General features: G+C 45.2%; 1 long non-coding RNA gene across 2 annotated transcripts in view; it reads left to right on the top strand.

Moving 5' to 3' along the window:
• Window positions 1–913: 913 nt before the first annotated feature.
• The window catches only part of LOC141416947 (uncharacterized), an 84,805-nt gene continuing 59,777 nt past the window's right edge, over window positions 914–25,941 (top strand). For both annotated transcript variants that reach the window (XR_012441592.1, XR_012441591.1), the window contains exons 1-2: window positions 914–1,202; window positions 8,790–9,543. This is a non-coding gene — a long non-coding RNA (uncharacterized lncRNA). The remainder of the gene's footprint in view (window positions 1,203–8,789; window positions 9,544–25,941) is intronic.

Here is a 25,941-nt window from a genome sequence, read left to right as displayed (position 1 = left end):
CCAAGCCAGACGTGGCCAATCTGAAATGTAATATTAAGTTTTTATGAGTCCCAAACTTTCCCTAATTTTAGCCTGCCTCAAAGAGATAAAATTACATTCGAGAGTGTTAGGCTTTACCAGGTTTCCGTCTGTGGGCCCCTGCGGCTTGTGATGAGAAGGAACAGGTGTGAAAGGAGCAGAGGGTGGCCTTGCACCGGCTTGGTTCCCATGTAAGCAGAGCCCTGATGTCCAGTTACGCCCCCTGAGTCCCTGGAGAGCAGGTCTCTTCCTCCCCTGCAGAGGATTCTGGGTTGCAGGCTTCTGCCCTAGTTCCATATGGTCTCCAGATGCCCACCAGGGCCTGTTGGCCGCTGGTTTCCTGTAAGCCATCTTTGTCCTGACAAGCCCTGCATTATGGGTCACATGCTGAGCTGGACAGTCACCCCCACCTCATTGTGTCAAACCACTCTGCTCCCTGTGGGTACTTTTTGGGAACCAGGAGATCACTCTTCAAGGCAGACCCCCCACCCCAGGAGCAGGTCCAGTCAGTGGGAATGAGGAAATGTGAATCAAAGCTGTAGTTACTGGAAATCCCTTTCGTTCCTTGGAACCCTTTGTTCTGGAGTCCAGGGTCCAGCTTTCCTCGGTGCAAGACTTCACAGAGGCTGCTTGCTTCCTCAAGTCTTAAAAATATGACTCTGAGATCAGGGTTCTTAAATTAGAATGCTCAGACTATCTGCAAAATTTTCTTTTAAAATGTGTTTTCATTTCTGTGATAGTCCAAGTGAATTTTTTACCAGTCGTGAAGACTAATCACTTTGGAAGAAGTAATTTGCAATGCAAATGTGCACCCCCCCCTGTATTTTTAGCTTCTTAGGTCAGCGTTCCTCAAACTGGGACCTAAAAATATGTTCTCAGAGTGCTGCAAGTCCTTCCCAGGGCTCAGCAGAGCTCCAGGTTGGGAAGCCAGCACTGGGAGAGGTCCCTGCTCCCCAGGTCCCTGCTGTGAGAATTCAGACAGAGCAGGAGTGGTCTTCCTGCAGGCGTCCTGGCTCCCTCCATTCCCCAGCCTGGCACAAGGCTCTGCTTTCCTGAGCACCAGGCTGTCAGGCTCCCCTGCCTTCTCTCAGTGCATGTGTGCTGCCCTGGCTGGCCAGAGAGCTCACTTATCACCCCCGTTCTGAGGTAAAGATGGATCCTCACAGCAGACAAAGCTGGCATTGGTGAGTCTTACTGTCTTACACAGACCAGAGCAGGAAGATGTCTGTCTGCACCCTGAGTTTGGGTGTCACCTCTCCTTAGCATGCAGTGCCAGCCCAGAGGCACTGTGGAGTGCCTGAGGGGCACAAGATGGCAGGTCTGGCTCAGGGATGGGGGTGAACACAGACACAGAGGCCCTTGTGGGGGACATCAGAGTTGATTACCTATTAGGGGAGAGGCACACATGTGAGTCCACAGAAAACGGTATACAGAGATTCACAAGGCCCAGGGTGGGGAGCAGAGCTGCGTGTGTGTAAATATTTACTGTTCTTGAGCATTTGTGTCTCGTGTCTATTGTGGAAAGCCCAAGTGGATGTGTTGTTCAAATGTGGCTTCATCTTTTACTATGGTGACTTACAGATCGCACAGTTGATCCTGTGTGGAAGGAGGGCTGCTGGAGCCATGGCTTTACGAGAATTCTCGAAGCAGAGGAGAGGCTGTGCTAAAATGGTCACATTTCCTAACAATGTCTATTGTGACTAAAAGCTCTGCTGCATAATTTCCTGCCGAGCAGAACAAAATCATCATTTTCTCCTGTGCTGCTTTGTACTCAGATTTTAGGCACTCTTCACAAAATATGCCAGCCACACATCTTTGATTCGATATTTATGTATTCCCCCACACATCGAATGTCAAGGCTGCATTAAGGGGAATGTCCGTAAGAACGACAGCGTCTGCAGCTTGCTTTTAAAAAGAAGCTCTGACGGGCCCTTGGGTGTCTTGAACTTTGAACATTTTACCATAAGTCCTCCAGAGCCCAAATGCCGATATTTGTCTGTGAATGGTCAGTGCTCTTCATGGCAGATCTGATCACCTCCGCATGTTGAACTGCTGTGCACATCACACTGTGGGAGTCGTTTGGATCGGAACGGGTTGTGTTTCCTGTGGATTAGTTTGCCATGTTTGGACAGGCAGCAACAAACATCCAGGCAAAGGTGGTTTGGCTTCAGAGGTGTTTCCTTTTCTAGAACAAGTTAGAGCTCATGAACTAAATGGTCATTGATGAGGCTGGGCAGAGTTTTGTGTTGTGTGACTTGGAGATTGACAGAGGGTCACCTGCCCTCTGGGGCAGGTGGGCGTTTTCAGAAGGCTGAGGGGAGACACAGGTGAGCTGGAAGAGGAGGTCGGGCATGGAGCCAGCACAGCACAGAGTGGGGACTGTAGACTGACATGTTGTCTCGAGTCCAGCTTTTATTAATCATCATTTTAGTTGTGCACATTCATTGAGTATGGAGTGAGAGTTCAGAAGCTGCATACAGCAAGTCCTGATGAGATCAGGGGTGTTAGCCTTTCCATCCTTACACTTTTTAAATTTAATTTTTTGGTTACTAGCAGACCACTTCTGACTGATCAGCTAGATGCTGACCTGAGTGTGAGGATGACATCTCCCTGGGTGGCACTGAACTGGCACCTTGGGCAGCTGGTGGTGATGATCAAACAGCAGAAGGACGACTGTCAGTAAAAAGAGAAGTGGAGAGGAGGGCAGTCTTTCCACTCACAGTGTCCCTGAGCTCTGGATGTGAGTGTTGACATTTCACATAAACCATCATTAGTTTTGCTCAAGAATGAGGCCACACGGAACCATCAAAAGAAGAAGCTAAAATAGTTAACTTATAATCTTAAACCATAGCAGATGTTTAAATAAGCGTGAGAGCACTTTTGGCAAGCTTTATATCTGTGGGTCATGAGATGCCCGGTTCAGAGCCCCTGTCCTCTCCTGGACCAGGACGCGTGCTCCGATGGCAACAAGGTGCTCTGTGCACGAGAGAGGCCATTTTCTGAGAAGCTGTGCAGCCGTGGGAGGCCCATTTTTAACTTATCATCAGGTCCATTTAGCTCCTGGCTGAGGAACAATTATATACTTTCTGTAAGCTGACTTTTTGTCTTTTAATTCTAAGTCAGTAGATACTGCTTTACTCCAAAGAGCATTTAAATCCTAGCCCACAAATCATCTAGGAACAGGCATGGCTTTGTTGAAGTCACTCAGGACATGTCACATTGATCAAAGAGGAGGCTGGAAAGCCCAGCTGAAGGACTGACTTCCAGCGGGTGAGTGGAACACAATTGGAAGAGTTTTCTCCACTGTGTCTACAGGAGGATTGAGTTAAGTTTTAGTTTTACAGAGACTAAATAAACCTACCACGTCAGTGCTAATTTATGGAAAATAATGTCACAATTTTCATCTGCCATGAATGCTTCTCTGCCCCAAACTGGATGGATAGAGGACATGCCACCAATTCAGATGTGAGCCAGGTCTTGGGATATAAACATTTTAAGGACCGGGTGACTTTGATTCAGCTTAAAATGAGCTGAGCTTCCTACCTCTTTCTTCTGTCAACAAGCATTCCCTACTGACTGAGTGTCCAGCCCAGAAATGGGGGGCTGCAACTCGGGGTTCATCAAGGTGGTGCAGGATGATGTGACATCAGGGTCAGAACTGTGTGTGGCTCTATGACTTGGCAGTTCTGTGATTATTGCTCTACATCCTGTTATTTGGTGGCTGGTTTTGTCTTCTGGTTTTGTTCTGTGGGTATTTTGACTTGGGTGAAACAACTGAATTTGCAAGTGCTGGACACAACCAGCCCCTCTGCTGCCTCTGCTCTAGTCTGTAACAGGGGTCTTTACACAGTGATGGAGCCAAGTGTTGCACATGGCACTCAAGGGAAAATGTAAAGTCAGCTCTGCAAGGAGGCTTTTGAGAATTCAGGCAAAAGGAAACTTTGGTCTCTTAGCTATGAAATTTGGCACATTTGTTATTTCATAGCTACAATGAATGAAGATTATACTAATTTTAATGTCTTCTCAACTTGGGAATTATTCAGCCCACAAGCCATATGTCTTAGGATTTTCAGGCTGCTGTAACAAAAGTACTACAGACTGGGAGATTTATGCTCAATAGAAATTTACTTCTCCCAGTTCTGGAGGCTGGAAGTCCGAGGTCAAGGCATGGCATGGTGTCCAGTGGGCTCTGGCTTTCTGGTGTGTAGATGGAGCCTTCTCTTTCTGTCCCCATGTGGTGGTGGAGGCAGGGAGCTCTCTGGGTTCTCATTTATAAATGTGGCTATTCTTTGATTGTCACCCAAAGGCCTTGGGAGTGAGGGTTCAACACACGAATTGCAAGAGATGTGGGCTTTCAGCATATTACAGCATGCTTCATTTTATTAAATTTAAATACCATTGATTGTGAGATAAACTACAAGTCTATGCAGCTAGAAAAATTATGGCGCAAACTCTGTTACTGTCCATATTTTAACTTACACATTTTAAAAGAGCTCTTTAAGGCATGCATAAATACATGCTTTAGTTTATGTAGCTCTCGGTGCACATGTCTGTATGTATGCGTATGTAATGTACACATTAGCAAAGGTATTTCTACAGCTTTTCTGTAACATCTGCCTTTTTACACTTACATGATCTCAATTTTTAAAATTTTCTTTTCTTTTTTTATTTTGTAGTTTTTACATTTACTCCATGTGTACACATTGTTTGGGTCACCTCCTCTTACCCCATCCCCCTGGCTTCTGAGAGTATCTGCCTTTTGTGAGTCGCTTTGTAACTCAAGCTCACAAGTATCTGTAACGTTCCTCCCACTTGGTTCTCTGTCATCAAAGATGTCAAATGAACAAGCTTTGGGAGGGCTTCAGTATTCACTTCCAAGCTGAGGATCTGTCTGCACAACCACTGCTGATAGTGTCTTGAATTCCTGATTTTACCATAGGGTATCAACGACATATCCCAGACAATGGTCTCTCCTAGAGCCTAGTGTGATGCTGTCTGTCATCACAGAGATGACAGCAAAGTCTGTGTGTCTTGCTCTCAAGTGCTCTGGCACCACCTACACCAGGAAGTATGTCCGATGTCACAACACCTCTCTCGTGTCCCTCTCTTCCCCAGGGCATCTTCCCATGGAGTCCTGAGGGAATCTGCTCTATTCACGAGTTCCCTTCAGCTGGTGGCTGTGGTTTGACAGCCCCTGTCACCAGGAGTGGGAGCCATGACCCAGGTGCACAGACAGGGAAAGACAATCACACCACGTCCCTGATGGACCAGTGGGATTTTGATAGGTCGTGGATGATGGTGAGATATGCTCCAACCTCAGAGGTGTAAAACGAAACATAAAAATCAGAGCATCTTTGGATCTGTGGAATATTGGGGGCAAAACTGGCAAACATCTCTTCCGTGTACTGACCTGGTGACCAGACCGCTGAGGTGCCACCTACACCATGATGGAGTGTATCAAGTCTTCTCAGAGCTCCATATCTTTGCTCTGTGTGAGTGCTCAGGTTTACAAAGTGTGTCTTCACCAAAGATTACAGGTGGGACCCCCCAAGCTAGAACAGGAGTTTTGGGGGTTTTCTTTGCCCTTCTTTTCCTTCAATGTCTTCTTTACTCATTTTATTTATTTATTTATTTGCAGTACTGGGGCTTGAACTCAAGGCCTCTGCCTTGAGCCACTCCACCAGGCCTTTCTTGTGATGAGTTTTTCCAACATAGGTTCTCGCGAACTGTTTGCCCAGGCTGGCATTGAACCTTGATCCTGCTGATTTCTGCCCCTGAATAGCCAGGATTATAGGTATGAGCCACTGGGGCCCAGCTTCATTTTTTATTGTACTGGGGTTTGAACTCAGGGCCTTCTGCTTTCCAGATAGGCTCTCTACCACTTGAGCCATAGCCCTAGTCCTTTTTGCTTTAGTTACTTTTCAGCTAAGGTACCACATTTTTGCCCTGGTCAGTCTGAACTGTGATCCCCCTACTTAGGTGTTTGACACTGTGCCCAACTTTATTGGTTGAGATGGGGGTCTCTAGCTTTCTCCCCAGGCTAACCTCAAACCAAGATCCTCCCAGTCTCCAACTCTTGAGAAATGGGATTACAGATGTGAGCCACCCTACCTGGTCAAATCCCCAATTGTTAACACATTATCCTTGCACATGGTCTGAAACCTCAAAGATGTCATTATTCTCTTCCTTCCTTCTTCTTTTCCTTCTCCTCCTCTTCCTTCTCATCTTCCCCCTTCTCCCCTCCCCCTGCCCCCTTACCCCTACTCTTCTTTCTTCTTCTTCTAAAGCAACCAGAACTATGGGTCTTTGCTTTGGAAAAGAAAACCCAGTCTTTTGACATGTAGGCACAACCTGAAGGCCAGGCTTTATACCACACTACAGGGAACCTGATATTAAAGAAAATGCATCACGGCCCTAGGATTCGTCTTGCTCTTCTTTTGCACGTGTGACTTCAAGAATACAGTTTGAAATTCTTCACTTGAATCAGTACCTTGTGCTGGCTCAGCATTCCAGAGATTTCAGAGTTCTTTCCTGCATGACCTCACTTGATCCAAAGAGCAAAAGCAGCAGAGGCTTCTGTACCCATTTTCCTGGTGAGGAGACAGAGGAGCTTCCTGATGCTCCACTGTGCAGTGACAATAGGGGCCAAAGCTGAGCTGCACCTTCCAGACTCAGCATTGACTGTGAAGGTGGAGTGAGGACCAGGTTGGGAGAGGCCCATAGGTGGCACAGCTCTTCACCAGGAGCCCAGGGTGGCTCCTTACTGCCCTGCCCCTTTAGCTGCCTCATTGGCCACCAGTCCTCCAACTCACCCCCCTGTCCCCTGTCACAACCCTCTGTCTTTGTTTATTGCTTTTTTTTTTTGTAGTGCTGGGGGTGGAACCCAGGGCCTCGTGCATGCATGCTCGTGTAAGCATGTGGTGAGAACTAGGAATGGTCACTCTGGCTGCAGAGCCCAGTGGGGCGCACTTTGTTATCAGGGCACTAATGGAAGTCATTTGGCTGTCTAGTAGGTATGGCCTTCACCAAGAACTGCTGCACTGGGGCATGGGAGGGAGGATGGAGGAGAACCCAGTGTCTGTAATTTGTTCCACAGTGAAAAGTCGAGCTGTGTGGTGGCCTCACACTCAATCATGCAATCTGGATACCAGGGAAGGAGAAGGGTCTGGGTTAGCCATCTGAGGCAGGCAGTGGGGCTTTGAGTCATTATAGGGTGATGGACTGCAGGAGTGTGTGGCTGAGATGCAGGAGAAATGGTGTCCTGTGCTGTCCCATGCTCTCTCCAGGAAGGAAGGGGATTCCACAGAAGAGGGGCCGGGAACAGATCAGCCCTCCTTCAACCCAGAGACTTCTCTGGCCTTACTGCTCAGGAAGTGAATGTATGTGTGTGTGTGTGTGTGTGTGTGTGTGTGTGTGTGTGTGAGAGAGAGAGAGAGAGAGAGAGAGAGAGAGAGAGAGAGAGAGAGAGAGAGGGAGAGAGGGAGAGAGACTGAAATGGCCGTGTGCCCATGGGAACTGATGTGGCAGAAAGGCAGCCCCCCTGGGGGCCCTCCTTGGAGGCAGATCAGAGACTGGGATTCAGTAGTGAAAGAGTGGGGTTCACTGGTGGGCTGGGCCTTGACACAGGATTGCAGATCAGAAGGCACCCAGGCTCTGCTCAGGGAGACACTGTCTTGATGTGGCTATCTCTTGAGCTGGGCTGTGACAAGGCAAGTCTCCTCTCCCCACTATGTCCAGGGGCTAATTCCATATCCTGTCCTTTTCCTGTGGGTTTCCACTTGACTTTCAAACCTTATTTAAAAGGCATTGCTATATGTTTTACTTATCCACACATGAAAAGATCCATTTCTGATGGGCTTCCAGTGCTAAAATGCTTCAAAGCCATGTGTTATCATTGTGATGACTTTTGCATTTTGCTTTTTTCTTTTTTTTGCATGCCAATTTTCTTATCATATTTCCCAGAATCTTGATCATGATGTTTTTAAATTCATACCAATAACAAAGTTCCAAGTTTGTGTTTTCTCATCAGACTGTCTTTCTCATTTTCTAATAATATTTTTGTGTTTTATTTCTGTGTAATTCAACAAAGCACATTTATTGTTTACTTTTTTTCCTGTTTTAGAAGGAATTGTTACTTAGTGAAGCCCACAGGATCTCCATATGGCTGAACACCTCCCTTAACACCTTAGTGTGTCTCTCGGGAACACTAAGGGTTTTCCAGACATCTCTGTTCTCCAGGCGGGGATCCCTGATAGGCACAGCACCTGCCAGGACTCAGACATTGCCCACCAGCTGCTGGAGGAACTGTGGGAGCAGCCACCACATCACCCAGAGGCAGAGGGCTTTGGAACGAGACAGGGCTTGAAACACTCAGCTATTTCTTAATGTCAGACACACACATTTCTTCTCTGAATCAAATTTAATTCCCAATTAATTTTCTCAATAATTGGTTTTTCGTATAAGTTGCGGTTTGGATCTGAAGTGTCCTGCAAAGTGTCATGTGTTGAAGGCTTGATCCCTAAGGCAGCAGTGTCCACAGGTGGGTCCTTTGGGAGGTGACTGAGTCATGAGGGCTCTGACCTCATCAATGGATTAATCCATGAGTGGGCTAATGACTTCCTGGGCCATTGAGGGGTGATGGAAACTTAGGAAGTGGAGCATAGTTGAAGGAAGTGAGTGTTGGGGGGGCATGCCTTTAGAGGGTAGATTTTGACTCCAGCCCCTCGCTCTCTCTCTCTCTCTCTCTCTCTCTGTCTCTTCCATGAGGTTAGATGTTCTACTTTGCCATGCCTTCCTGCCATGATGTTCTGCCTCACCTCAACCTCCCTCAGTGCCCACATAGATGGGACCAGTTGACCATAAACTGAAACCCCTGAAACCATGAACCAAAACACACCTTTCATCCTTTCGGTTGGCCTATCTTAGGCATTGTGTCACTGCAATGGAAAGCTGAGTGACGAACACAAGAAGAGCTAGAGCATATACAAGTGTTGAACAGCCATGCACCATGGAGAGCGAGCATCAGGCTATCCTCAGTGCAGCTGTAGTCTGACAGCACAAATGCACAACCAAGCCACACAACACTCAGAAAAATAAGTAAATGGCTGGATAAATATCCCCACTAATGAGGGAAAAGTCCTGAATAGGCAGTTTTCCAATGAAGACACAAAAATGGTCAGCGGCTATATGAAAACGTGCTCAACAGCCCCCCTCTTCAGAGAAATGCGAATCAAAGCCACAAAGGTGTCTCCTCACGACTGCTAGGTTGATGGTTTCAGAGAGAGAAGAGATGTGAGTGTCGGTGAGGAGCTGGAGCAAAAGGAGGCCTTAGGCAGGGCTGGCGGGAACGCAACTGGTACAACTGCTGTGGAAGAAGCATGGGAGTCCTCGGGTATTGCAAATGGAACTCTTCACCTCCGCACGGCCACTGCTGTGTTTACCCAAAGGAAATGGACTCAGCACATGGAAGGGGTCTTCAGACTGAGGTCTCTAAACAACTCCTCAGCCCAGCAAGGCGCCTCCCAGGTACAGTGACCTCCTGTCTCTTACCTTGACATTGTGACCTCTCACCCTTCTGTTTGAGCAAATGTTAATTTACCTCCAAGGCCAGAAGCACATCCTAAATGTGCCATGAGGTTTTTTCCATCCATGTTTGTGGATGCTGTGCGCACCACTGCCTTCTGCCCGAGGTGTGCTGGCGGTGGGCCCACCTCCCTACTCTCTGTGTCTCCACCCCCTCCAGTCTCTGCACTACATCTGTGTCCTATTTCTCATGGAGCCACAAAGGGGTTTTGTGTGACTGCTACTCAAGAAGGTGTCATTGCATGTTACTGGGAGGACCAGATTTCAGTAGAAAATATTTAGTTTTGTAAAAGGAGGGGAATTTCAGCCAGAGAGAAATGCTTTTGTACTTCTTAGAGAAAGCAGGGAGCAGAAGGGATTCAGTGGGAGGGGTGACAATCTATACACTCCTGTCACTAGGCATTGTGTTGTGGGAAACATCAACAAAGCTCTCTCCCATACCCTGTTAAGCAATTGCCCCTAGGAAAGACTTCTTTTCCTGTTAAAAACAAACAAACAAAATCCCCAACAAAGCCTGCACTGGCTGCTCTATTCTGGGCACAGCTTGCCTTGAAAATTGAAGGGAGGCAGCCCATCACTGTTTTATGGGCCATGTCTGAGCCCAAAGAGATGAAGGGAACTTGGAAGGCTGAGCTATCTTGGGGATGGCGGGGAGTGATGAACCATGGCGTTAAGTGGGCCAGCACCTGGGTGAAGGAAGTACTAAGGCATCAGAACTGGGGTTTGGAAGAGACTCACCAGTGGGTGTCCGGTGTGCTGCCAGGGAGAGGCCCATATGGTCTGTCTTTTCCTTACAACCAGGTTGGGCTGCAGGCAGACCTTGGGCAGAGGGTGTGGTGACCCCATTGCCATCCTCTGTTGTGCTGAGGGGCTAGTCCCGGAGGACAAGGCCATGCATAAGGACCGGCTGTTGGGGTTCTTCTCTGTCTCTACTATGTTTGTAGCTACAAGTGCAGCAGTGACCAAGTGGAGAGCCTTCTGCCGGGGTCTCCACAAGGGCAGGCCTGACCTTTGCACTCACCTGGTGCTCTGGTGAGAGCCCTACTCTCTGTGCTTGAAGCTCTGTGTGGGACCCTGAGACCCTGCAGTGCAGTCCAGCCTGTCCGTCGGACTCAGGCACAACTCAGCTCTGTGCCATTCAGCGCCACTCACTGGTATCTGTGGTGCTCTGAGGCCTCTTGAGAGGACTGAGATAAAGTAGACATAAGCTCCCGTGAGTAGCTTAGCCTGCCACAGAGAATACAGACATGAAAACAACCAGCAACCATACCAAACAGGAAGTCGTGCATCTGCAGGGGATAAAGGAGGCTCTGGATTCATCCTGTGTGCAGAAATAGGGCAGCTATATGGATGGCAGGGAGTGTAAAGGGGCAGCTGAGAGGACAAGCAGGACTTTTTCTTTATTTTTAGCAAGAGAAGCAGATTTGAATAAGGAGCACTGGCTGATCTGTTCCCATTGACATCCAGAAGTCTGAGATCTCCAGGCTGTGATATCATGATGAATGATGACTGATTCATTTAGTGTAACTACACACTGAGTGCTTCTATGTGCAAGGATTTGACACACTGCTCCTTCCTCCATGGGCCAGGACTCTTGCATCCTTCTCAGACAGTCAATGCAAATAATCAGAAGCTTGAAGTGTACACTATAGACTTAGTCATCCCAAGCGCTGAGTCCACCTACACCTGTTAACAGCTATGAATTTTTCCACTGTACGAAATGGCATGATTGAAAACCCAACATTTGGATTATAAGACTAAAATGATAGATAAGCAATCATCCTCCCAAAAAGGATATTTTGTGAACCACCTCCCCACCATGTTTTCCCATGAAAAATTAACGCTGGCTTTCATCCACCCTGCATTTCTGTCTCCTTTGAAGCTCTGCAGACTAAATAGAAAATCCTAGGCAAAGTAACAAATCCCAGGCACTTGTAACAAAATGCTGCACTCACTTCTCTAAGAACAATATTGGTGTGGACACTAAGGAGAACCTCTTCCTACAGCGTACCCTTCCCTGCTCTTCTCCCCATGGGTAAACTAGATGTAAAGACTGATGATGGGTAGTCAGGAAGGAAAAGTAGATGATGGATAGACACAAAGGATGGATACATAGATACAGAGAGATGATGGATGGGTAGATAAGAGACAGGTAAGTAGATTCCTGATGGATGACAGTTGATAGATAAAAGCATGAATGCATTTGTGTATGCGAGTATAGATTGATGGGAATAAACCTATGTAAGATTAAAAGACTATGTTTGCAAGTTAGAAATATGCACCATTTTCTTACAAGGTCATAATGGAAGTAAGAGACTTTCTCTATAAAGTAAAAAATTCCATAGCAAAAAATTAAGGTTAATTTTTTTTTTTGGTGGTACTAGGGTTTGAACTCAGGGCATTGCACTTGCTGAGCAGGTGCTCTGCTATTTGAGCCAAGATACCAGGTCTTTTGCTTTAGTTATTTTTGAATAGGTTTTCACATTTTTACCCTAACTGGCCTAGACCACAATTGTCCTATTTATGCTTCCTGTGTAGCTGGGATGATAGGCATGTAACACCACACCCAGCTTTTATTGATCGAAATACTGTCTCCTCAAATTTTTGCTTGGGGCTACCTTTCCTGAGAGCTCCTGATTTCTGCATTCTGAATAGCTAGGATTACAGGTGTAAGCCTCCATGTCAGGTGACAAAATGAAAATTCAAAAGTGAATGCTGTAGCTGGGGTACACAAACACACACAGATGAACAAGGAAGGCCTTAGACTGAATAAGTCGGTGACCTTTGGTAGCTGTTCATGAGTGTAGTGAACAGCCCCAAGTAGCTTCAGAAGGGACAAGGCCAGAGACGAAGGTCAGTCAGTTAGGATACAGGGACATCAGTATGGGTTAAGTTCCCTGGGTAGGCCATGGGGACCATGGATGTTGGGGAGGGGACATGATTGCATGCTGAGGTGACTGGGCAGTCACCACAGCTCTGGGGCAGCATTGTCTCTCATTGTGACATGTATGTCTGTTTCATGCAATTTTGTGTGGAACTCTACAGGCAAGAATCATGACTTTGAATTTAGTAAAGTATGGAGCAGTGCCATGTGTGGTCACTAGCACTGTGTAGTGAGGAGAGCTGTCTATGTACCAAGCCCACTGTTGTCACCTGCCTCAGATGCTTCTCTAGACTGGGTCGCTCACCTTCTGACTCACAAGTCTTACATCTGCACACATGGCTAAGGAGCGGGGGGTCTCTGAGCATCAGTCCTTGGGCCGTAGAGCACATCTCAGCTCGAGGAGCCTCGTGGTATGCACCACAACAGTGTTCACTGTCCACTCATGTTGTCTGCAACTCGCCCAGCATTCTCAGATTCTGGGCAGCTATTTTGATGGGGTGTGCAGTCTGCAGCTGGGCTTCTAACGGGGGAGTCCCATATCATTCCTCCAGAGATCCTCAAATGAATGTTCTGATCTTATGTCTGGGTTGGACTGAGACTCAGTATTTCTAAGTAGAACGTCCATGCCTGATGATGCTGTGTGATCACCAGAGAGAGAGGTGGGGGGAAGAGAGAGAGGGGGACAGACTGGAGCTAGAGATTGAGAGGAGATAAAGGTAGAGATAGGTAGATGCATAGATAGATAGATGGTATGAGTTAGAGAAAGAGGAACTAGAGAGAGAGAGAGGAAGAGAGAGGTGGAGAGAGAGAGCGAGAGAGAGAGAGAGAGAGAGAGAGAGAGAGAGGAGGTGGCAGAATTAACATTCTACAATGTTTGGAATGTGTGACTGTTGAAGTCTTCTCTGAAAGATGAATAATAGAGAGAAGTGTGATCACACATTGTGATTTACTACAAGCCACAGTGCTTATAAATGTAACTATTGTCCCTCAACATAAGGGTGGAGTGGACGCTAATGAATGACTTAAAGTCAGAGGGAGGATTCCATTACAAAATTTCACACCTTTCATTGGAAAAAGAGGACTCAAGGAAGGGTCCTTATGAAAAGTGTTCACAGCTTGAGCCTCACACCTGGGGGAGTGTGTTTCTTGCCAAGTGACAAGACAAATATAGAGACTGTCATTTTCGAGGAAAGAATTTGCTGGGACTAGTCTCCCATGTCACTTGGCATTTATCTGAGCCAAAATACCATGGATTTTTAAGGACTTTGCTGCTTATAAAGTATTCTGTAAGTCTCATGGTGAAAATATATATTTCTGAGAATTAGGCTAAACATAAAAGTCCAAGTAGATTAATTCTTATCCCAATTGATTTCCTTCTAAAATCTCAGAGAGGTCACGCTGCCTGCCACTCCGAAGCTTCTAAAAACGTTCCTATGGATTATCTCGTTGAGGAGTTTGGGGCACCCAGAGACATTTGGAATGGACTGAAACCTCGGTGTGGCATGGGCTGTCTCCCTCAGACAGTGCTCAGGCAGTGGCCAGTGCTGAAGTTCTAACATGTTCTCCTTCTTGATATTTCTTCATTGTGACACACTTCAAGAGTCTGATGTGATGCAAGTATCCTTGAATATAAAGTGCAGCTAATTTTGCAGATCTATATTTTTCTTAAATAACCATCACAGCCATCACAGAGAAATCTTCAGATGCAATTTACAAAGCTCATTTTTTGGAAATGTATTAGTGATCACTTCTTGAAACTTGAAATAAAAGGGAGGTAGTTCAAGTAAAGTAAATCTTGCTCAAGCAATGGCTTTTAAGATGGAGAAGCAGCCCTGACCCTGAGCCTGTGGGGGGCCTTTGGCTCCCCCCACCACGTCAGCATTGTTTTGATGGCAGCTGATTGACAGCACAGGGCCAAAGCACTGCAGCTAACAGGATTAGAGTATGCACAGGATTTATCTTCTCAGTTGCAGTAGGATTTGCCAATAAATTCCAGAACTCAGCAGAATCTTCTCTGTCACTTCCAGTCTCATCGCTTCCTTTATCCCTCTGATTGGGGATAGACTGTCTTTATCTTGTGTAAGATGGTGAGAAAAGCAAAACTCCTCGGCTTCCACTTTGAGGTTTTTTTGTTTCAAAACAACCTTAGGGATACTTCGCTTTTTTTTATTCAAAGTGTCTAAAGAATTCTAGCTGTGGAGGAAAGGCAAATTCCAGCCTCAGAGAGCTGGTCTTAAGTCATACCGTGAGGCTTCTCCCTCCACCATCCTGCTCCTGTGTGGAGCGGCGTGGCACCTTGACTAGAAAATGAGACTTTGCTAAAAAGCCTTAATCCAAACTGTGACTGCAAGCGTCAACCAGAAAGGTGGACTGAGTAGTTCATGTGGCTGGCAATGTCACCATCGGGAAGGAGGTCCTTCCGCTTGTCCAGTCACTCTTGGACACAGTTTTCCTTAAAAATGTGAATTATTTTTTATAAAGAGATTAACTTTTCCCCTTTCTTCTTTTGATAAAACTGTTTTAGGAGTTGACGGTTTGAGAGCCTAGCCAGGTCATCATAGGATTGTCTGGGCCTGTTTCATGGTTTTGGGGATCGTCTCTATGGACCTGGAAGTTTTGGGGGAGCTCAGATTTGTTTTTAAATCTCAGCTCCATTGCTTTTTGGCCGAGTGGCTTTGGGAAAGAGACAACTTTGTTAAGCCCTTATTTGCTTTGCTCCAGGAAAGGGACAACTATGTGAGTGGTTTACTGGGTTATGGTGAGGATTGACCAGACCAAGTGCCTGGAGAACTCAGCAGTGTTTGTTAGTTGAATCCATAAAATGCCAGCTATTGTTTCATCATGCAGACCGATGCAGAAAACAGTCAAAAGAAACGTGTGAGGTTTTCTTGAACAACACGTCCCCACTGCACAGGACACAGTGAACCAGTAGCAATGCTCCAGGCCAGGTACCCAGCCACCTTGACTCAGAAGCATCTTTGTCACATGTGATTCCAAGGTGACAGCCTTGTGGTTTCTGCCAGGGTCCACACAACTGGAGGTGTCCCTTGCCCATGTGCTGTTCTGAGCCAGCCAGTGGCTTCACTGAGTTTTGTGTGGATGGAGTGTCTTGGCTGCCGACTGTCCTGTGTTAGGGGAACCACCCACGTGGTATGGGGAGGGACATGGCTTCATTTCCTTGCTTTGCTCTGAGGCCTGAATGAGGCTGGATATCGTCATGGCCCATGGCTTCCCCGGTCTCCTGGATCGTGCATATCAATTCAGCAGATGACTTTTAGGATGCTCTGGGCCTAGCTGTTGAGGTGAAGCGGTGTGGATGATGCTAGATGTATGGCCCTGTGAACTCAGTCATCGTTCATGTCCAGAGAAAGACGCATGCATCTCAGACCAGGAGCAAACACTGTGCTGTTTGCACAGTTCCAGTGGTGAGGATTTCGCTACACATGAAGTTCTAAGACTGGTGTTGTATCACATTTCATCATGATAGCAAAATCTAGGAACATAGGTTACATTGTAACTTCTTTTCTTCAACATTTTCCAGTGCAAGAAAATTCCTCAGTGCAAAGTAGATGTAGACCCCAGCAACACGTATCTGAGTGAATATGATACACGTTTTCACAAATCTGTGTATTTAATTTCTGTCAATAGTAAATTACTTTTGCAGAATTCCAAACACCATGTTGATAGTTGTACTGAATCTGACTCAATTAAACAATTTTGAAAGTTGGGAGATATTTTTAAAATTCAGGAGCTTTGGTTGACTTTTTATGAACCATTTGAAATCCTATCCCCAAACTTCCTGAGGACTTTGTCACCCTGGAAGCTGCTGATTCAGTCCAACACCTTCTCATTTCTGCTCATTGTGGCTGCTAGGTACTGTCTATGTCTCACCATCTGAGTAGAGTCTGTAGACCTGTGGCTTCCTGTATTATGGGGGAGGGGGGCTCCATCTTTGGTGGTTTCCTCCATAGGTACCTGGGGATCAAGTGCCAAAGCTATACTAACATTGCTGGCCACCTATCAGAAGGTCTGAGATCTTTCTACACCAGTCACTTGGTTAGGTGACAAGACCTCGCTGGGTCTAGTTCCTTCTTCCCTAAAGCAGACAAAGGAAAGTTCACCTGTGCTTCCCAATGGAAGGTAAGAGAGGAGAGGTGCATTAAAGTTTCCAAGGGACATGAAGGTGAGTCATAAGGAGGTCCATAGGAATTTGTGTGATGTCTTTTGGTCACAATATTTAAATTGCTTTGAAATTTTGGCTAGTTGAGACTGCAACTTAATCCAGTGGTGTGTGGGCCACTTTAGAGGAAGCTCTAGAAAGCTGTAGCAGAGCTTAGTGGACAATTCTGGAAGGAGCTCAGAAGACAAGAATGCCTACAGGAATGTGCACAGTGAAGGCCAGGATTGTGAGTTTTCAGATGGGAATGAGGGTGAGAACCGGACCCGAGACCATTCACGTTACACTGTGGCAAAGAATTTGCCTACACTTGTCCATGTCCTGGGACTCTGTGCAAGACTGAGTTTAAAGGTGGACTAAGTAATCTGGCAGAGGAAATTTCAAGAAAGCAGAGCATTTAGGCTCTGGTGTGGATATTGCTGGCTGCCTTTGTCCAGGTTTCCAGTGAGAATTCATAGCAAACTAGCGGAGCAGAAAGATTTGAAAACCGGGCAGTTTGGCCAAAAGAGGGATCTGTTTAAAGTTGCGGACACGGAGGGGGTGGTTGTTAAAGACACAGAGTCACAGAGTTACTAGAAAGAAGTCAACTCCTTTGCATCGGGTAGGAGAGATGCCTTGAGGCCATCTCAGGAATTGGTCAAACTTCGTGCAGATTGCAGGGTACAGGGCATGAGAGAGTGAACTCATTGAAAAGACTTCCCCGGGAGAAGGGGGCTCTTGACTGCCCTGCTCCCATAGCGCTGCCTGGAAAAGTGTTTCTCCTTGTTCAACCCCCCAAGCACTCAGAGGCTGCTGCAGCCATGTTAGAAATGATTTTGGGATATTGGGGTGTTGTAAGAGGGATGATACAACTCAGAAGTCAACAGGAAATACAAAATTTACTTCTGCAGAAGGGTGCGTCACAAAGAGTTTGGTTAGCAAGCAGACTGAGCGGGAAGTTTTTCTGTTTTTATCCTTAGTGTAAGTTTGCCCCTCGCCCCGATTGAATGGGTTTGGGTTCACAATCCTTGTGATTGGCTCATTTGCAAAGGGGACACGAGGGGCAAAGGGACCTTGGGTCAGGGGGAGCAAGGAAATTCCTCTGGGTAATAGTCATCTTAAGCATTTTTAAGATAGGACATCTGGTGATAACAAGAACTTATTTAGCTAAGAAGAAAAAGAAAGTCAGCTCTCTGTTCAAAACCAGGAACCCTGCAAGATTAAGCACATATATAACAAATTGTTGCCTAAAAATTTGGGGAAGTTAAGCTGACATCTGCACAATGATAACTATGCTATACATTAACCCCTTTGACAGAAAAGACCTGACTTTAGTTGATTCTTACAATCATGGTCCAAGGAGGCCCAGATACAGCTTGAGTTGGAGTCCAACCTTGGCATTGTCCACATCCATCTGTGCTGAATGAATGATTTATGAAGTCATGGAAGCTTCCACCCAGATTTCAAAGGAAGGTCTGGAATGCCAGGCACTATGGCAGAGGGAGAGTCCCTGCAGGCCACTCCTGAGAGGGTGATACATGAAGCTGTGCAGGTGACATCTGTGCTACAATGGAGACCCCGGCATGTTGGAGATGCCAGGAGCACATGATGTCATCTGAGGAAAGCCATAGGCAATGAGTAGAGCAATCCAAGAAAGAGGATTCAACTGGCAAGACCCTAGAAATAGGCTTCCCCTGGATGCCAGATGCAGTGTTACATGAGTTACTGTTTACCCTGATGGGTCTCACATTTGCTTGGTCTGAGTCTTTCTTGCTGTTCTCCATTCCTTCTTTCTGGAACTGGAGTATTTATCTGTGTCACTGTATGTTTGCAGAATGTAACTTGTTTTTGATTTTACAGGGGCTCACAGCCAGGAGTTCGCCTTGAGACTCTGCAGAGAGTTTGATGTCAGACTTTTGAATGTGGTTGGAATATTAAAACTATGAAGTCTATCTTGGAGATAGACTGCATTTTGCATTCCAAGATGGTCAGGAGGCTTTTGGGGGCCGGAGGTGGAGTGTTTGGGTTTAAGGAGGTGTGATTATTAATCTTAGTTGTCAACTTAGTTGGATTGAGAAATGCTTAGGAGATTAGTAAAGTGCTCCTCTGGGGTGTCTGTGATGGCATTTCTAGAGAAGATTAGACCACGAGAGCTCTGACCTACTGAATGCATTAACTCCTTGATGGACTCATAATATCATAGTACTAATGGGAGGTGGGGAGAGGTAAGAGGGCAGGCTTACCTGGGGGCTAGATCTTGTCCTGGTAATTCCTGCACCCCGTTCTCTGCCTCCTGGCCTCCATGATGCGAGCTGCTCTGATTTGTCTTGCTCTCCCTGCCATGATGGGCTGAATCCTCTGAAATCATAAGATAAAATAAATCTTTACTCTCTCAACTTGTCTCTCCAGTGTTTTGGTCACAGCTATACAAAAGTAACTAACGCCATGATTTACCACAGCCCAGGTGTAGGGTGAATAGCCTTGTCCAGGTGGCAGGGACTTGCTTGAATTTAAGTTTGTATCTATTTAAAATGACGTTTACTTGTGAAGCCTCTGCTGTGCGAAACAAGTATAATTAACCCTGAAGATGGAAAAAGAACTTAAAGTATTTCTTTGCTACCCATAAAGGAGGTGGCACATTGTGACATAGAATCTGGGCTGGCTGTTTAGGTAAGTTTGAGTCAGGCGTTTGGCGATATTGCATTAATATGACACCAAACATTTGGTGGGAGTCGAACTGGGTCTCCAGGGTTACCTCGGTGATGACTGTGTTTAGTGCAACTGGAGTCCAACAAATACACAGACTCCCAGTAGGTGTATACGTGTGTGCATACTCATGTGTGTTACACACGTGTGTAATGACGAATGTGCACACGACTTGGAGATTGAGAATGAATATAGATACATGAACTTAATTCTCCAGCAAAATGCCTGGTGTTTGGTGGCCGCTCAGCAGTGGCATTTGTAGCATCTATGCGCTAGATGGACAAAGTGCACACGGAGTATTCACAGGTCTCCTGCTTCTGTGTTCCAATGTGACTTGCTATGCTCTGAATTTTTCTTTTACCTACCTCCTTGTTTCCCTTCGAACCCTTTTGAAAGACAGCAAAGACTGAAGAATTATTTATTACCATTATTCTTAGACTTACGAGGGGAAGAGAGGCACACCTACTCTAGTTTGCCTTCTGTAACCAGGCAATCACACCACCATCCCCTCCTCTTTCTCAGATGCACTGAGGTGGACAAGCTGTGTCCCCAAGTAGCCACATGGTCATGAAAACTGATGACAGGTATGTTTGTGCCTGCATTTGAGTAACATGGTCATTTGGGTTTATAATTTGCCTGAACAAAAGCTTGTGATATCTCATTTACAGCCTTTGGTTTTTCCATGTGGGACCTTAAACTGGAGAAGTCACACTGATGCACACTGATGAAATGTTGGGAGACTTGGATAAGGCACCCCCTTTTTGTAGGTGACAGTTGTGGTTTATGGATGCTAGTGTTTTTTTTCCTGGATGCAATTTCCCAATGGGAAAAAAAATCAGTGAGCAAGTGACCTCTGTGCAGACATAGAACGGGTTCTGTCTTCAAGCAAAGAAACAGGAAATTTCTTTTTTTTTTTTTGGTGTAATGGTATTAGTGTTTTATTTTATTTTATTTTATTTTTTATTTTTTATTTTTCATTTTTCTTTTATTATTCATATGTGCATACAAGGCTTGGTTCATTTCTCCCCCCTGCCCCCACCCCCTCCCTTACCACCCACTCCACCCCCTCCCGCTCCCCCCCCTCAATACCCAGCAGAAACTATTTTGCCCTTATCTCTAATTTTGTTGTAGAGAGAGTATAAGCAATAATAGGAAGGAACAAGGGATTTTGCTGGTTGAGATAAGGATAGCTATACAGGGAGTTGACTCACATTGATTTCCTGTGCGTGGGTGTTACCTTCTAGGTTAATTCTTTTTGATCTCACCTTTTCTCTAGTTACTGGTCCCCTTTTCCTATTGGCCAGTTGCTTTAAGGTATCTGCTTTAGTTTCTCTGCATTAAGGGCAACAAATGCTAGCTAGTTTTTTAGGTGTCTTACCTATCCTCACCCCTCCCTTGTGTGCTCTCGCTTTTATCATGTGCTCAAAGTCCAATCCCCTTGTTGTGATTGCCCTTGATCTAATGTCCACATATGAGGGAGAACATACGATTTTTGGTCTTTTGAGCCAGGCTAACCTCACTCAGAATGATGTTCTCCAATTCCATCCATTTACCAGCGAATGATAACATTTCGTTCTTCTTCATGGCTGCATAAAATTCCATTGTGTATAGATACCACATTTTCTTAATCCATTCGTCAGTGGTGGGGCATCTTGGCTGTTTCCATAACTTGGCTATTGTGAATAGTGCCACAATAAACATGGATGTGCAGGTGCCTCTGGAGTAACCTGAGTCACATTCTTTTGGATATACCCCCAAGAGTGGTATTGCTGGATCAAATGGTAGATCGATGTCCAGCTTTTTAAGTAGCCTCCAAATTTTTTTTTCAGAGTGGTTGTACTAGTCTACATTCCCACCAACAGTGTAAGAGGGTTCCTTTTTCCCCGCATCCTCACCAACACCTGTTGTTGGTGGTGTTGCTGATGATGGCTATTCTAACAGGGGTGAGGTGGAATCTTAGTGTGGTTTTAATTTGCATTTCCATTATTGCTAGAGATGGTGAGTATTTTTTCATGTGTTTTTTGGCCATTTGAATTTCTTCTTTTGAGAAAGTTCTGTTTAGTTCACTTGCCCATTTCTTTATTGGTTCATTAGTTTTGGGAGAATTTAGTTTTTTAAGTTCCCTGTATATTCTGGTTATCAGTCCTTTGTCTGATGTATAGCTGGCAAATATTTTCTCCCACTCTGTGGGTGTTCTCTTCAGTTTAGAGACCATTTCTTTTGATGAACAGAAGCTTTTTAGTTTTATGAGGTCCCAGTTATCTATGCTATCTTTTAGTTGCTGTGCTGCTGGGGTTTCATTGAGAAAGTTCTTACCTATACCTACTAACTCCAGAGTATTTCCTACTCTTTCCTGTATCAACGTTAGAGTTTGGGGTCTGATATTAAGATCCTTGATCCATTTTGAGTTAATCTTGGTATAGGGTGATATACGTGGATCTAGTTTCAGTTTTTTGCAGGCTGCTAACCAGTTTTCCCAGCAGTTTTTGTTGAAGAGGCTGCTATTTCTCCATCGTATATTTTTAGCTCCTTTGTCAAAGACAAGTTGGTTATAGTTGTGTGGCTTCATATCTGGGTCCTCTATTCTGTTCCACTGGTCTTCATGTCTGTTTTTGTGCCAGTACCATGCTGTTTTTATTGTTATTGCTTTGTAATATAGTTTGAAGTCAGGTATTGTGATACCTCCTGCATTGTTCTTTTGACTGAGTATTGCCTTGGCTATTCGTGGCCTCTTGTGTTTCCATATAAATTTAAGAGTAGATTTTTCAATCTCTTTAATGAATGTCATTGGAATTTTGATGGGAATTGCATTAACCATGTAGATTACTTTTGGGAGTATCGACATTTTTACTATGTTGATTCTACCAATCCATGAGCATGGGAGATCTCTCCACTTTCTATAGTCTTCCTCAATCTCTTTCTTCAGAAGTGTATAGTTTTCCTTGTAGAGGTCTTTCACATCTTTTGTTAGGTTTACACCTAGGTATTTGATTTTGTTTGAGGCTATTGTAAATGGAATTGTTTTCATACATTCTTTTTCCGTTTGCTCATTGTTAGTGTATAGAAATGCTAATGATTTTTCTATGTTGATTTTATATCCTGCTACCTTGCTATAGCTATTGATGATGTCTAGAAGCTTCTGAGTAGAGTTTTTTGGGTCTTTAAGGTATAGGATCATGTCTTCTGCAAATAGGGATATTTTGACAGTTTCTTTACCTATTTGTACTCCTTTTATTCCTTCTTCTTGCCTAATTGCTCTGGCTAGGAATTCCAGTACTATGTTGAATAGGAGTGGAGATAGTGGGCATCCTTGTCTGGTTCCTGATTTTAGAGGGAACGGTTTTAATTTTTCTCCGTTAAGTATAATGCTGGCTGTAGGTTTGTCATATATAGCTTTTATAATGTTGAGGAACTTTCCTTCTATTCCTAGTTTTCTTAGAGCTTTTATCATGAAATGATGTTGGATCTTATCAAAGGCTTTTTCTGCATCTATTGAGATGATCAAGTGGTTTTTGTCTTTGCTTCTGTTAATGTGGTTTATTACGTTTATTGATTTTCGTATGTTGAACCACCCCTGCATCCCTGGGATGAAGCCTACCTGGTCGTGGTGAATAATCTTTTTGATGTGTTGCTGAATTTGGTTTGCCATTATTTTGTTGAGGATTTTTGCATCAATGTTCATTAAGGAGATTGGCCTATAGTTCTCCTTTTTGGAGGTGTCTTTGCCTGGTTTTGGGATAAGTGTAATACTGGCTTCATAAAATGTGTTTGGCAGTTTTCCTTCCCTTTCTATTTTGTGGAACAGTTTAAGGAGGGTTGGTATCAGTTCTTCTTTAAAGGTCTGATAGAATTCAGCAGAGAGAGAATCCATCAGGTCCTGGACTTTTCTTTTTGGGGAGACTCTTGATTGCTGCTTCAATTTCATTTTGTGTTATAGGTCTATTCAGGTGATTAATTTCCTCTTGGTTCAGTTTTGGATGATCATATGTATCTAGAAATCTGTCCATTTATGGATGCTAGTGTTTTTTTTCCTGGATGCAATTTCCCAATGGGAAAAAAAATCAGTGAGCAAGTGACCTCTGTGCAGACATAGAACGGGTTCTGTCTTCAAGCAAAGAAACAGGAAATTTCTATTTAAATTTTCAGGTTGCTGACAACAACACAGACATCTTTTTGTAAAATCTTATCAAATACTGCTTAAGAGTGACTGAGGGTGCAGAGCTGTATGCTGGAGCTCAGGTTTTATTTTTATTTTTTGCTTTTAGGAAATAGGGTCTCATTGTAGAGCCCAGACTGGCCTCTTTACTTGCTATGCAGCTTATGTTGGCCTTAAACTGATGATCTTCCTACGTTAGTCTTCTGAGTGCTGGAATTGAAGCTGTGCACAACCATGCCTGGCTTCAGGAGTGCAGGGTTAGTGTGCATTGATGGGCATTGGCTCCCATATCTCTCTCTGGGCCTCACCCTAGAGAGTTTAACACTCTGGCCTGTGGATCACTCATTCCTGTCCTGAGATGCTCATGGTCACACAGGTGGACACTGTTGTGCAGATCTAAGTTTGGGAGTCATTACTAAGAAGACTGGACCTTAACCTTTGGGTCTCTATGAGCCATCTTGAGACTTTAATTCTGTATCTACGCTCTCATTACAAAGACACAAATATGTGTCCCCACATGTTCAGAGATAAGGTTCTACTACGAAAAGGAAGTTGGCTTTTCCAAATGTGGGATTTGTGCAATACACAGCCACAGCCAGGTTCAAGGCAGAGCCTGACGAGCAGAATTAAATGGAAGTTGGGGTTATGTCTTGCAGGGAAGACGCAGCAAATTCATCCTTTTGATACTGTGATGTCTAGATCATCTAAATATGATAGCCAGCTTTGTACTTTTCTGCTTCTGTGTGGGCTCTCTCACTAGACCAATGGTTGCGAAGTCCTAGTTCCAAAGCTTTATAGTGCTGCAGGCATTTGCTCCACGGTTATAAACAGCTTTCGCCCGTGCCCTCTCTCCCACCCATCGCTCTAATTTTCTGCTCCAGCCTGCCCTGGTTTTCTTCTCCTTTCCCTCCAGCTGTCCACACTGCCCTGCAGGTTAGAAAGTGTTAATTACTCCCTCACACCTCCGGAGGTTCAATCTTGCACTAAATAGCTTCCCAGCCAGACATCTCTCCAGGGGCTGCCCAGGCTGGCCTCTCAGGCCCAAAGCGAGTCCTCTGCCTGCAGAGGCTCCGGCTTCTCTTCTGATAGCTTTTGGAAGTGATTTGGGCCAGGGCTGGAGGCCCTTGCTCTCCACTTTGCAGTCCCCCTCATGCCCATGTCCTCTCATTCCTCCATATTAGTGCACCTGTGCTGCAGGTCCTTCTCAATACTTCTTTTTTTCTCAATGCTTCTTTTCTTCTTCCTGTGCAAGCTTTTGATGCCTGTTTAAACGTGTTAGTTTAGTGTCCCTTTTCTTCTTCGTCTATTGACCTACTTCTACGCATTGTATTTAGTGAAAACACATGGTTAAACACTGTAGTGTTTAGACTGTATTTATACCCAATGTTTCTAATTAATTTTACCTTCTGAAAATGATTTTTCTTCTTCTTTAAATACTTGATTTACTTCTAGACTACTTAAGTCAGTCACATCCGTTTCATAGGTATTTAAATCATACCTATTGAGTGTCACTCTGCCCCAAGAGCAAACCCTAGTACTTCACTCATTTTGTGGGATGTGACTTGAAGAATCAGGTGTGGTGAGCTTAGCCAGAACAGAGGGCACTGTGAGCCGGGACTGGTCATCCTACAGCAGGGCTTCTCTGTGAAATGCACCTGCTGTCAGCGCACTGAATGAGCAGGCAGGTGAGCCCAGGCTTGGAGGAGAAGTAGGGTACACTGAATCCCCAGTCCTGTGCTAGGCCAGGACTCCTGGTTTAGGCTCAGAGGTGGTGGTTGGTGGCCTCAGGTCCACCCCGAGCAGTGAATCTGCTTCTCTTACCTGAAGCAGGTGGGTCTTAAGTGTTTCTTAGGATTACCGTGAGACTTTACAGAAGGCAGCAGGTGGAAGCCCTCACCGCTTCAGCCAGCTGTTTCCTCACAGTGCAGGTTTATCTGGTTTTCATGAATGTCTCCAACATAAATAACCTCCTTTCTATGTATTGGGACCTCTTTTTATTCACTGAGCTTAACTTTGTCACTGCACAGAAAAGCAGGCGGAGAGAGTAGCTCGCTACATGGATTTTATATATGACATAGTAGGATTTAGGTTATCATTCTCGTACTCAGGACTTCTGAAAGTCACAGTTCCTAGATTTTGGAGGAAGTCTGTGTTGGTGTACCATCTTCATGGACATCGTCACGCATGCTGGAACTGAATTATACCATGGAGTAGTGGAGTTGAAATAGCTGTGCATCCCGCCTGCTTCGGACTCATACTGCAAGCATCTGGCCAGATGTGTGGCCTTGGGCAAGTTATGTGACTGTCTGAGACACTGTCACTTTGCAGCTGTCCTAACACAGAAGAAAGCCCCAGAGTAAGAACGAGCTAACTAAGGCCTGCTTTGTGACGGCGAGGCTGAGGGTAGGCTGCCCACACACAGGACTTCTCTTTGGAGAT

The sequence above is a fragment of the Castor canadensis genome, chromosome 14 (genome assembly GCF_047511655.1).
Source record: "Castor canadensis chromosome 14, mCasCan1.hap1v2, whole genome shotgun sequence".
Classification (NCBI taxonomy): Eukaryota; Metazoa; Chordata; class Mammalia; order Rodentia; family Castoridae; genus Castor; species Castor canadensis.
This window is presented reverse-complemented; position numbering and strand designations above follow the sequence as displayed.